This window comes from Equus caballus, chromosome 14 (genome assembly GCF_041296265.1).
Source record: "Equus caballus isolate H_3958 breed thoroughbred chromosome 14, TB-T2T, whole genome shotgun sequence".
NCBI lineage: Eukaryota > Metazoa > Chordata > Mammalia > Perissodactyla > Equidae > Equus > Equus caballus.
Window position 1 is genome coordinate 29768481 of NC_091697.1, and position 14648 is coordinate 29783128.

Genomic DNA, 14648 nt, shown 5'->3' on the forward strand with positions numbered 1-14648 from the left:
ACAATAAACCAACTATAATTAGTAATAAAAGCCTTAAAATAACTGTACTCATGAGATAGTATTGGTCATATCCTTGCTGTGTTCTGGAAATAATAGAATCATCTTTTCACCAATGTAACTACAATGGTAATTAAAAGCTGATTTAGGATCAAAGGCAACCTCAAGGTTATAAATGTAAGTAGCTGGCTCTGAAAGTATAAATATCTTGTTCATATTCACATTTTCACCTTTTTAAAAAAAGTGGGAAGGGGCTTTTGGAGCCTTTTTTTTTTTTTTTAAAGCTGAACAAAATCATCTGATAAGTGAAGTAAATCACTCAAATATAAAAATATTTTTTATGCCTAAAACATTTAGGAGAGAGAGGACACAAGGCAGCATGAGAAAAAAAAAATGGCTGTTTACACTGTGTTTTCTATGTGGATAGGGAAAGTTTTAATTGCTAATCTCACGATATAGATGTGAAATAAATTTCGAAATGGTGGTGAATAATGTAGGCAAAAGTAGTTGCATGATGCTAGATGGAAGAGGAGAGATTTAGCTAGGCCCAGAAAGTTTCTACTATTGCTATGTGGCACAAACATCTATCTATCACTGTAGTTTTCTTGCCATTTCATAATCACTTATTGTCATAGATTTAAAAATTGTTTACTTTATGAAATCATCATCTCCAGATATAAGCACAAAACCATAGCAGTGAGAAAGTATCAAAATCATCAAGGGCAATGTCAAAAATTTATGTTATGTTAGATTTGGTGCTTCAGAATTAGCATAATATTATATTAACATAGAGTTTCCAAGGGAAAAACAGTGTGAACCTCTGTAGTTGGTGTTGGAAATTGTGAGCAAAACAAAGATAGACGTGTCCTCATGGAGTTCACAGTCTAGCTGAAGAGACAGACATTAATCCACTAATGACACAGATCCATGTACAATGACAATAATGTTAAGGGCTATAAAGGGGAAGTTCAGGAGGCTGTGGAAAGTGTAGGACAGAAGAATTAGCCTAGCCTAGGGACAGGGGAGAGGTCGTCAGAGGATGAATCCCTGAACAAGAGTCCTTTGCTGAGAAATGAAGTATGACCACTAGGTGAAGGGGCCATGAGGAGGACAGGCAAGAGGGCCTGTGCAACAAAGTTCCATGGCTAAAGGTGGCATGGCACATAAGGGACTTATAAAACACCACTGTTTTCCACAAGACAGACTGAAAATGTATCTGTTCTGTTCCATAGTTAAGCAGGAATGGACAATCTATGACCTGAGTACTTTCTCTTCCCTCTTCTGTGCTACTGGCATCTTTTCATGAGTTGAGACATAGCTTGAGAATCTTTCCACACATAGTGCTCGAGGATTTCAGCAACATATTTGTTAGCCCTATCATAGAGGGATGGAAGCAAGTTTTTGTTTATCTGCATGTCCCCAAGATCCAAGTTCATTTCACGTGATAAGTCCTCAATGAACATTGCATAACTCAAAGCATGAAGGAAGATCATGAACTATGACAGTGACGAGATAATAAGGCTGTGACTTATTCATTTATTTGTTAAAAAATAACTATTGAGCACCTACCAGCTGCCAAGCATCTTTTTCCGGGTCTGGGGGATAGAGTCACAATCAATACAGAAAAAGCTTTTAGTCTTATGGAGTACACATGCTAATGGGGTTGAAAGAGACCATAATAATGTAATTCAATCAATAAACAAAAATAATAGATTACGATAAATGCTATAAAGACAATAAATAGAATAATGACAGAATAACACGTTAGTCTAAAATGCCCTCTCTATTAGGTAATATCTGAGCTGAGACATGAATGAAAAAGGAGAACAAGTCCACTTTGGGAAGCATAGGTAAAGAGCAGCCAGAAACAGAAATCTCAGGTTGAGGAAAGGCTGGAATATTTCTGGAAGACAAAGAAACCCATACTGGCTGGAGAATGGTGAGCAAGCAGGGGAGAGGTATGATATGGGACTGGAGAGTTAGGCAAGAGCAAATAATGCTGAGCCATTTAGATCCAGGTGAAGAGTTTAGATTGTCTTCTGAGACCAAGGAGAAGTGAATAAAGGGTTTTCATAAAGGGTTTTATGTAAGAGAATGACACCTTTAGATGAGTATTTTACAAAGATCCTTCTGAATGTTTGGTGAAGAGCTGCATTTTGGAGGGACAAGCATAATACCAGGAAAATAGACCTAACACCAATGATCATGTGGCTCTGTATATAAAGAAAGTGTCTGTCTGTCCTGGCTGCAGAGAAAAATGAAGTAACACAGAACAAATACATCAACATACTGAGGTGAAAATGGAACATTGCAAGAAAAAGACTATGGCATGGTCTAACAAAAACAGAATAAATTAAAAAATATATGAACAAATGAATGAATGAATGAGTGACTCAAACCCAAACATGAACTGAGGCATTTGTTCCTACAAGGTCTATAAGCATCATGGGTAAACCAAAGAATGCCTATCTTCAAACAAGATCCTATAATTTGAACTGTAACATGTAACGTGACCCCATCCCTAATTCCAACTCCATCGGGCAAATATTTTCAGATTTTATACGCATATAGCTTGGAAAGCAATATTTTTCTATTATCTGGTATCAAAAAAAAACTTATGCTTCTGACTAATTTTTTGCCTGAACTCCAAAGGAAACTCTTCTAATGATATTCTGATTGATGTCAAGGAACACACTGTTTTAATTCAGTCCAGCTGTGACAATTTGTGCTCATTTCTCTTCTCCGTGGAAGTGCACCTTCTGCTTGTGCCCACCTGATTCTTGACACTGGGTTATCCACTGTCATGATTTGACCTGGATCACTGATTTTTGACCTTAGCCTTTTGACCTCTCCCATTTTTTACCCTGAGAGTGTATTCTCTTTGGCCTCTGACCTAAGCTTTTCTCATTAGCAGGCACTAATGAGCACTTCGGTCAAAGCTGAGAGAAGACCTTGTCACACCTCTACCTCTCTGGGAACTTATGTACTGCCAAGGCTTCACTTCCACCCAAAGAAAAGTGGGATCAAAACATATTTACAGACTTGCCATCAAACAAATAAAAGGCTCTACTTTGTATATATCTTACCAAAAGAACAAGGGCCTTTAGCATTTGAGTCAAACAAATTTCTACATTTTTATACTGTATCCTCCATAGAGTTATTGGAATAATATGAATATCCAACATATTTAGAGTCTTTATTGTGTTTCAGACATTGCTACATGTTTTCATGTTTTCTGATTTAATCTTAATAGCAAACTCATAAGATGGGTCCTATTATAATTCCCATTTTACAAGTGGGGGAAGTCTAACTTGAAGATGTTAAATAGCTTACCAACATTATACAGTTAGAAAAATGGCAAAGACAGAATTCATCTCAAGCCCATGTTGTTTTAAAACCCTCACCCTTGGCTACTAGCTAGAGTGTCATCCAGGAAAAAAGGAAGTGAAACACATATTCCTCCACGCCATATACTGTGCTTTATTCGTATGTTTAAAAAAGATTTAATTCAAGTCATATTGTGAAAATAGGATGTTTTAAGGAAAAAGTTTCATGTATGAGTTGAAAACGTGATTATTATTATACCAGCTCATCTAGACAAAAAGATTTAAAATATTAATAACAACATTAATTTTCCCCACAGATTATTTTGGGATTGACATAATATCAAACAGCAGGCCAGCTGTTCAAATTCTTAATGACCTATTCTTAAGACAAGTATCTAAAACCCAAGTTATACTTTAATACATTCAACTGAATTTTAGTGTCACAGCTAACTTTTCTCACTTCTGAGTGAATTATCTTTCTTTCTGTCTCTAAACATGGGAAAACGTGTATTTTCAAACAAGACGTTGTAAAATTTGCAGAATATTGAAAATTCTGCTTCAAGGCTAGAAAACTCAGTTTCTTTAATAATTCAGTCCTCTGTCTTCCTAGGTGGGCTTCACAATTGCAATGAAGAGTTCGGAAGCATGAGACTGCCTGCCTTCCCCGGGAAGTAAACTCTTCTTAGCATACCGATCAGAATGTTTTCCTCTTTGTCTTCAATAGATCAATAATACTGAGGCTGCCAAAGTGTCTATCCAACAGAGGACTCCATTTCAGAATTCACCAATGAAATGTCTTCAAATACAACAGCCGATATTATCTGCAACTCATCCATTTCTTAACTCCTCTGACTGTAGCTTACATGTACCTAATATCAAGATTTCTTATTCCAAGTCTTTTACATTATAGCAGCTTCCTTTGGGATTATATTTCGGTAAGTAAAATGCTCTTTGGGAACTATTTAATTTTTCCTCAGCTTGTTCTTTTTCCCAACTCTTCCCCCCTAAATCCCACAGACTTGTCATTTTTAGAGTGGAAGTATTAGCTTTATCATGAAGTTTATTCTCTGTAGGTGTGAACAAGAAAAGCCAAAGTGAAAAGAATGAATTAAAAAGCCAAAAAAAAAAGCACATGTGGAAATGTCCAGAAAGCATACTTGCACACAAGCAACCCACCTTGTATATAAAACAAAAAGAAAAACCAAAAAGTCCATCAAAACTCTGTAAAAAATACAGAAATGTCTCATGTCACAGGTTCAGAAGTCAGATATTCCCATGCGCTTTATAAAAAGTAAAATGAATGGTAATGAAAAATGATAAATTCCTTTTAGAATTCTTGATAGTTTTCAGAGTGCTGTTACATATGTAATCTCATTGCCTTTTAGAAACCTTTAAACAAATCTAAAGCAATGTGCAGTTTGCCTGAGTACTATATTGTGTTTCTATTTTACAGGAGAAAACTGTAAATAAGGTTAGATGTGCAAAAAAGCAAAACGAACCGCTTACTAAAGAGAGAAAAGGCATCCATGAAGGCAGCAAAGACAGTTGAGTTTCGAAAAAGCACTTAATTAACTATAGCTTGGAGCTTTTCCAAAATCTCATTCACCAACTGGCTAACACTTAGACTGAAACACCCTGGGTGACAGGAAGAACTCTCAGGGTGCCAGCCACCAGCTCGGAGACAGTCAGCCTCATTAGAAGACATCAAGTCTCCCTCAAATGTGGACATTCTTTCTCCAGTGCAAAGGCGCAATATACACAAGAAGGAAAAGGACACATGGGTTGTGTGCTCATTTAACAGAATACCCAAGTCAGGAAGGTGGCTTAGATTGAAACGAAGATCACACCAGTGAAAAATGTGAACACATAAAATTGAAACTTGATGTAGTTGTAGATGATGTATTTTATATCTAGGTCTATATATGGATATCGATACAATCTTTTAAAAGTTTTCTGTTATTAGTTCATTCAATCATTTAAACAACTTTCTTTATGCACCTACATATCGGACACTGGGGGTTAAAAAATAATTGAGACACTGTCTTTATCAGCAAGAAGCTCCTGGCCTTATAAGCGGTAAATGGAGAGTGTAATGAGGGCCCTGGATAACTAACTTAGCCTGGGTGGAGGGAGGAGCAGCTGTTTGTTTTTTTGATAAACACATGCATTTTTTTTTCCTGTATGTGAGCAACAAGAAAGGGTAGAATCCTGACTAAGAAGAAGACAAATACCAAATGAGGCTATTGTTGATTTGCATATTCACTTAGGAACAAGAATTCACAGACGCTCTGATTGAGTGAACATAGTAGCAACTCTTTCGGTTTAGGACACATGCACTGTCATTCCTGGGGATTACCTGCAGAAGAGCTTCAACAGGGACTGCTCTCCAAACACCACACAGAGCCGTCTGGTTGTCTTTGTTGAATCTGGAAGACAAGAAAAGCATCAGTTAAAGCAATCAGCTTATGACACAAAGGTAGCACTGGGAATAAGTGATAGGAAATATCCACACCAAAAAGATCTGCCCACCAAACACAGAGATGCCGAGGACAGGGGTGGATTAGTGGCTTTATCTCAGAAGTGACAGGTTTCTGCATTTCAGAAGCATCATGCTGGAGTGGGTGATGGAAGAGCTTTATATGAATAAAACCAAGATCTCCATTCACTGGGAAATCTTGGGTTTCTTTTTTGATCTAAACCCAGTTTGGAAATCCTAGATTAACCCCAAAGAGCCAGTTTTTCTTCAGTCTCAGTTGCTGCTTCTGTGAGGATTTGAACAGATTCTGAGACACAATGCCTGTCACTATAACCATTAACAAACATGATATGGAAGTAAAGAAAAAATATTTTAAAAAATCAAAAAGCCAGCAAAAAAAATTCACCTCTAGCTTTTAATAGTTTTGCTTTCTTCCCAAAGGCCACACGAGCTATTTATTTGTCTCTCTCTTGGGTGACTATATGCATTTCATTTCCTCATTTATAGAAAGATAATCAGAAAGTCATTATTTGTCTTAGGTTTAGACCTAATTCAATTTAGTGCTAAAAAATGCAATAGATGAGCTTTATGAAAGGTGCAAAACAGAATACCTCATATTGTGTCAATATCCCATGCACATGTCTTATATTGGGTTCAATTTTCCATAAGAATCTTAGAGAATTTACAACAAACAACTATAACACACTTGCGAATTTCCTTTAATGTTGGTAATACAAGTTAAAAACAACAACAATAACAAATTACATTTGGGTTGTCTCCAGACATAAGCATGGGAATGAAGGTGACAAGGCAGTATTTAGGAAGATGCACAAATGTAGAGAAACCTGACGATTTTATCAGGTTTTTGCATTGCTTTGGGACTTTTCTCTGAGTTCTGATAGGCAATCAGATGAAAACTGTCAATTGTGATAATTGGAAAATATTTACTTCGCAAAATCTGATGGTGGAGCTCTAAAATGTTTCTCCTTCTAACTACATTACAGTTTCTGGAATGACAGTCATAAGATAAAGACAGTGGAAATGTAAATGCAGATATTTTGGCCTCTATTTCCAAGGAAACTGTACTAACTGCTAATTTTTAATGAACGACAGCTCTAGAGATCTTTGTTTCTTGGGCCTAGTTTTTTAAGAAAGAAACTAAAATCCTTTGCACGGAACTCTGTTTTGATGGGCATGATAGGACTCTTTGCCTTTGAAAGGAAAATAACAATAATTAAGTACTTAAAGCTTCCATGGATGAGGATTTTTTTTCTCCTATTTTTTAAAAAAAATCATCAAGCTCTTTGAAACAGGACTTATATAGCTGCTTTCATCATAATTATCAACCTCTCAGGACCAATTTGGACTCCTGATGTACAATCTACATGAAATTCCCTAAGTCTTAACTATGGAGAAAATTACTTGCCGCCAAAGTTTACCAAATGGTACTGTAAGGAAACACTAAACTCATTAGAATGACAGGTTTCATTTACCAGAAAATATTAAAATCTTGTCAATATGATTTTCATCGAGAAGGTTTTCACTGAAATAATGAAAAAAATGAATGAAAGAAATCAAATGTAGTCATCTAGTTAAATATTCATTTTCTAATCTTTAGGGAGCTGTTTATTATACTTTGAACACCTGGCCTTCAAGAAAACGTTGTCTGGTTTTAAACTTGTTATCATGCCACAGCAAATTCCAAGAGGGCTATAAATTAAGCCCTTTTATTATGAAAAAGCCAAAATAACAAAGTATTCTCCTTCTCAATCCAGGAATGAACTAAGGGAACCGGTGATTCTGAGAAAAAAATATCTAGATAGTCCTGTGCCCAGATGAAGCTGGTAAACTCCTGTTGTGCAAATTTTAAGGAGGAGCTCACTCAGAGCTACAGATTCCACTTGCCTGAAGCTGAGAGCAAGGGCCTCCTTAAATTTTGCACCCTGGGCACCTCATTTTTTTCACCTGGATGCTAGCTCTGAGTCCTCTGGCACTTGTTGTAATAGTATTTAATTTAAAAGTTTTATTCGTAAACATTAAAACAAAACAATAAAAAATACATCTCCTGTGTTTGATAGAATTATAAGACAGGGTGCTCTCCATAATTGCAACTTAAATAAGGAAAGATGAATTTTGACGTATATAATTGAGAAAATCAATGCAAAGATCCAAAGTAGACCGAAAAGGTGAGAAACAAGACAGGATCTGAAAAGGGAGTGTTTCACAGGTCTTTTCCTAACCACATTCCCCGCAGGAGGTGCACTGGAGAGAAGTAGTCAGTGCTATTAAGGGAAAAAACAAGTGGAATGGCAGTAGAAAATAAAAAAAGAACCATAGTATGCATAGGGCAAAGAACTCAGGCAAGAAGACACAAGACTCAGCAAAACAAAATAAAAACAAAACAAAGCAAAACAAAATAATCAAAATGCCTAGGTGGAAGGTGGAAAGAAAATGGGTACATAAATTAGGATTTCAGTCCTTGATGCCAATTTAAACCTTGTCATAGTAGGTGAACTTTTGAAGCAAGTCAACGTCTGTGAAACACGTTCTTTATCCATCAAGCAAGAGAGATAGAAATAAGAGTAAGTAACAATCACAGCAAAATCAGCTATATTTAAGTACTGCCTATGTCAAGGCACTTTGAACAAGCATTACCTCAGTATTATGAGGACAGCCCTGGGAGATAGGTATTGTTCTTATTTTACCAAAAAGGAAATTTTCATGGTAACATAATGAATTAAATCATACACACACACACACACACACATAGCATGATGAGAATATATTACATTATATATATAAAGCTCTTAGCAAGCCATCAAGCTGTAGAAGCTCAAGGAAGAGCAGCTGTTATTAAGGTAAATTAAAAACGTATTTACTGAATGCTATTTTAATGTAAACAAAAACTTTAAAAATTTCTTATTTGGATCATCTTAATTTATTAGCTTACCTTTTCCCAGATACAGTTCCATTAACTCAAAAAGGAGACTCAAAAGAGGAGTCCATAAGCATTGTCACCAATCTCCCCCCAAAGGCATGATTACATTTTGGGTTTTGGAAGTCCCAGTGAATTTATTAATTCTTATAAAAACAGAACATCATTGGAGTGTTACATACATAGGGTGAGGAGGGGGTAAATTGGAGGCCATGGATTTTCATAGCAGTACAAATGAAGTGCTAAGAAGCTTCGCAGGGATAGGAGCTGTCACACTGACAAAACCAAGACACCCTCTCCTGCCAGTGACAAATCTGGATTTCAGGGGCGGAGATGGAAAACAGACTTGGGAGTCAAGATGGACATTGGGATACACCCGGGCTAGACAACCATCTTTGTTGGAACAACAAATTTCTTAGCAGTTTGTGAGATGACAAATAGAAATGAAGTTCCTCAAATGCTGTTAGTGGTTGTACAACAAGGAGATCTTAGCCTGCAGTTAATACTTTTGTATTAGAGGACCTTCAGGTTTCAGCTGTAAGTGTAGAGCTAAATACTGCTTAGAAACATTTTCCCTTTATTTATTTTTTCTCCATTTAGTTTGGCTAAACAAGCATGGTGATTTGTCTCCTCAAAAGAAAAGCTTATAGCCACAAGTCTGTTATCTATACATAGAGGTCAGGAACACTGAGAAATTTAAAAGATAATCAAATAAACAAAAAAAAACCAGGACATAGTTTGATAGGAAACATTATGACTGAGCAATTTCAACTTGCCCTCTCCTTCCAGGAATATGTTCAAGAAAACACATCACCATTTACTGTGCTGACTCACATTAGGAAATAGGATGTCAATGAGACCTTTGTTGTTAGTCCTATCGAATCTATTCTGATTCCTGGTGACGGTGTGTACAGCAGAGCAGAACCCTGCCCTGTCTTTTTGCACCATCTTCTCACCTTCCGGTGCGATATTAGACATGATCCACTGTTATTCATAGGGTTTTCATGGCCAATTTTTTCAGAAGTGGGTGGCTGGGTCCTTGTTCCTAACCTGTTGTAGTTTGGAAGCTCCACTGAATTCTGTCCATTATGGGTACTCTGCTGGTGTTTTAAATACATTAAATACTTTAAATAGCTTTCACCATCACCACAACATGCAGCCACCACCGTGTGACAATTGACAGACGGGTATTGCGGTTCCCCAACCAGAAACTGAATCCCAGCCACGGCAGTGAGAAAATCTTTCCAATAGATCACCAGGGCTGGCCAAGGGGACCTAGCTGATTAAAAATTATATGCCTGTATTTTTCATTAGCATCATTTCAGAAAACAAATAACATAACTAAAGCCAAAATGACAGAGCAAACATAAGGTTACCCCATTCTCATTCCCAGTATGTAGGTGCTCCTGTATTGGAAATTTCAAAAGGTGAAGTCTAGACAAAGAACCCAGCAGATCCCTAATAGGTCACAGAGATTTGCCTTTGAAGGTAGTAAATATCCCAAAGGCAGCTCTAGGCTTCTAGAGGGAAGTAATTGTCCTTTGTTTTTCTATGTCATGAGAATATATATGGGCTTCACCCATTTTAATAGAAAATACTACAGCTGAACCTCACCAACCACAGCTGAGGACGCAGATGGTAGTGAATCTGAAGACGATGAAGAGGCATGAGACCTGAAGCCTCCTGACTCAAAGGTTGTGGGTGGAGAAGGATAGATGGTGGGCATAGGTGTATTGGAAGCTGGGCTGCCAGGGAGGAGGCTGCTGTTGACCTTGAAGACACAGATGATTTTGCTTGGGAGAGGAACAAGAGTGGACAGATTTGGGGTATATTTTGGAGAACCAATCAGTCTCATTTTAGAAATCACTATAACATTAGGCCTTCTACAATCACCCTAACTAGTCTTAAGCCTAAACTCCAGTCAACTCTATCACATTACCCTGATTCTATCTTCTTCCCAGCCTTTATCAATTATGAAAATATCTTACTTACTTCTTTATTATTTTCTCTCCCACTAGCATGTAAGCTCCTAGACAAGAGTATTCTAGATTTTCCACCCCTATGTCTCTAGCACCAAAAAACAGTGCTCAAAACTATTAAGCAATAAGCAAAATATAAAAACAATACAGAAATAACTATATCTTAAATAGTGTGCTATAGTTCAGTAAAAAGTTTACTATCTGTTAAATAAGTATATATTAATAAATAAATATTGTAATATATTATACATAAAAAGTATTTGTAATGTATATACATGTTTTGAATAATAATGAAATGAAAACCCAAATGGCTACAGCTGTCTTAAGAAATAGAACATTGCTGTTATCTTTGAAGCTCTCTTCCACAAAGGGAGGCCCAGCTCATACAAGGGACATAAATTCCTTTCTCAAAGTAATGTTTCCTTTCTTTGCTTTTTTCTTGACTGACTAGATTTTCAAAAGGAAAAATGTATTAAACAACATGGTATACTGGCTGGAGCTGTGGATCCAAACTTTTTTGATTATATGCCCCATCTATAAATCTTTTTGGGATATGCATTCATTATGTAAATATTTATTCCTTTATGAACTACGTATATTTGCTACTGTGCAATATATTTTACACATTATAAATCCTAGAAGATAGTGAAATGTACAAAGTGTACTTTTATAAAAGATGAAATTAAAATATTTCATAAATTATATTTATATAATATATTAATTGTAGAAAATCAATTTTTCTCATTAAAGATATTATCATTAGCATTATTAGTGCTATATTCCATTAAATGTAAGATGTACTATTATTTCATGTACCACTAAGGAAGGTAAAATACGGCCAATTTAACTATCACATGCTGCCCATCAATCATAAGGTACAATTCTAATTTCAGAGATGTTAAAATGCACACTTTATTTATAACCAATGGAATGCAGTAATTTTTTAAGGGAAAATCCAATAAATATAGTTCATTAGTTTTGAAGATTACGTTTTAAAACTATAATACAACACTTTAACTGCCTGGCTATAAGGTTATTTTAATTCTAATCTTAGTTTTCATGGCTGTCATAGCTAGGAAAAAGATACTTTACAAATATATATATATATATGGGTCCAAATATAAGATAGAACATTGCATCATTTCTCAATAATAAAAAATTTTAATCCAATCTACCATTTATGTGAAATGTTTTACTGTTGTACTTGTAAATTCTCAGGAGGGAGTGCCTTTTAAAATTTTTATAAATGACTTTAAAATGCCCTGAAACTTCATATTGGGGAGATTTTAATACAAGTTCAGTGATTCTGCATCCAAGTTTGTGTTTGTCTGTGTGTGTGCATGTGTATGTGTGTGTGTAACAGGGAGACATTTATCCTAGATGTTTTTCTCCTTATAGCAGACACACTTATAGTTTTCAGAATGGAACAATGGAAGCATTTTTAAGCATCCGTTTTCAAACTGTTTTCTTCATAGCACAAAAACAGACACTTTCACACTCTGTTAAAATGTCACCTTTACCTTGAAAAATTCATTTGTAGTGGACAACATCTTATCAGATCATAATGGTTTCGGCTCATAATATGAGCCAAAGATGAAGATTGTACTAGAAGTAGGAGTACAGCCAGCTCTGTTATGTTTTTGTTCACCTGTGCTCATACTACCAATGTTATTTGTTACCTCTATTTCTTTATAGGCATCTTTCAATATCAGCTGTCCATTCTCTGAGAGTTTATCATATAATTCTTATTTTTAATTAAACTCTAACATCATACCATGTTGAAAGTGACCTAAAAATGATGGCCTACCTGTCAACTACTCTGCAATATGGAAAACTTACTGTTCTCCAAATAGCCCATGAGCCACGTAAGGCACATCACCATCTGATACAGGCAATGAATATGGGCATGTCGTCAATGCTGTATTAAATCTTAACAAAGTGCAATTCCTTCTCATCATAATATAAAAATAATCATAAGCAGAAGTTCTAATATTGCCTTCTGGAACCTAGTGAACAGTCCTGTGTAAGCACTGGACCAACATTGGATTTTGAAACGGGTCCTAGACATGGCAAACTCAAAAGCCAATGGATGCCAGTTTTACAATGTAAGTGGAAAAAATGGGCTGGATTTTGGCAAATTAGACAGTGGATGGCTCATCAAAGGAGGCAACTCCTATAGACAGGCATGGTTTCCCAGATCTGAATTTTAGTGAGAAATTGGATAGCCCCATGTTTATATGAAATCTGTCCATTTTCAAATGCTCAAAATAAATTCAAAGTTTTTATAAAATGCTAGTGGACTAAACCAAAAACATTTGTGAATTGGACTTATCCATGGGGCTTCCAGTTAATTTTTTACAACTAGATACAAAAGAGAGCACATAGAGAAAAGAAATATAAAGAGCAAAAGAACATGAACAAGAGGAGGAAAAGAAGGAGGAGGAGGAGGAGAAATAAGGAGAGGAAACATATTCTGGGGAGAGTACTAAATCAATTATCTTAACCTCTTGAAATAAATAGCATATGTAAAAGGATTTTTTCCATCTTAATTAAAAAATTCCCCTTATAAAAATAAGATTAAGGGGGCTGACCCCATGGTATAGTGGTTAAGTTTGCGCACTCGGCTTCGGTGGCCCGGGGTTTGCAGGTTCAGATCCCAGGCACGGACACAGCACCGCCTGTCAAGCCGTGCTGTGGTGACATCCCATATACGAAGTAGAGGAAGATTGACAGAGATGTTAGCTCAGGGCCAATCCTCCTCACAAAAATAAATAACTAACTAAAGAAATAAAAAAAAGAAAAGAAAGGAAAAATTTCAAGAGCTTCTTTATCTTGGACAGCATTTTATTGGAAGCTGATCCAGGATATATATTACGCAAAACCTTTCCTAAGACTATAAGTACCAGTTTAACTGTGCAATATTAACCATATATTAGACAGAATAGGTAAAACATTCCTTCTTCCTCCCTCCCTCCCTCCTTCTTTCCTGCCTCCTCTGCCTCCTTCCTTCTTTCCCTCTATAATTCCTTCTCTCTTTACTCACCTGAGTGTCCCCTTTCTCTCTTTCTAGTGAGTGGGAAGAGTTTTCTCTTAAAAGTTATTATAAGATACAATGAGTTCCTCCACACAGTTTCTTGAGTTGGTTTTTGGAAATTAGTACATTGAAGGTAAAATTGTGTAAAATGATAATAAAACAAACTATTATAGTCATGCAAACTACTATTATTACAGACCAAGCATACAATCAATTTTCAAAGCATGTGCTCTGTTTTGGTGCTAATATTGTAAATTGCTGCTTTATAAAACGCACTCTTGCCAATAAATAATTTATTCATATTTTAATGTTGTTGTCTTTGCAACACATTCATCATAACAGATTTGTTTTTTTGCCAATGTGTATTGGAACATTGCCAACAAGAACTGTTCATAAAAATACGACCTTCCTCATTTTTTTTCCAATGAGATGATGTAAAGAGAGGAACCCAAATAATCTAAACAATGTTTAACACCTTTAGCATCTGTTGGAAAGCAAAAATGAAGACTAATGTTCTCCTAGATAGCTCATTCAATGTTTATCTTGATGACTAGAAAACAAGCAGCCGAACAACCACTGAACTGAATTACAATAAAATATACGTTTTTCAGAGAGAGGAGCACAAAATCACTTTTCATTTGGCATGCTAAGTATGCTATATTTGAACAGAATGTTACATATTCATTTCATTCATCATTTAAAGGCAGATAATCAGGAAGTCATTACGTGGCCTGCATTGGGCAGCTATTCGATTAGAGCATAATTGAGCACTCTGTAATTCAGCCAACGCTGACAGGTTGGGAATGCATAATATCCATCCTAGGTATTTTGAATGTGGGGAAAAGGATGGGCCAGACAGTATTTGCTGGTCAAAACAGACCACTGGGATAAAAGAGAAGGC

General features: G+C 36.0%; 1 protein-coding gene across 6 annotated transcripts in view; it reads right to left on the reverse strand.

The window, feature by feature from the left end:
- The window catches only part of TENM2 (teneurin transmembrane protein 2), a 3416041-nt gene that overhangs the window by 1457409 nt on the left and 1943984 nt on the right, over positions 1–14648 (reverse strand). For all 6 annotated transcript variants that reach the window (XM_070232931.1, XM_070232936.1, XM_070232935.1 and 3 more), the window contains one exon: positions 5680–5749. The gene's annotated coding sequence lies outside the window, so the exon portion shown is untranslated. The remainder of the gene's footprint in view (positions 1–5679; positions 5750–14648) is intronic.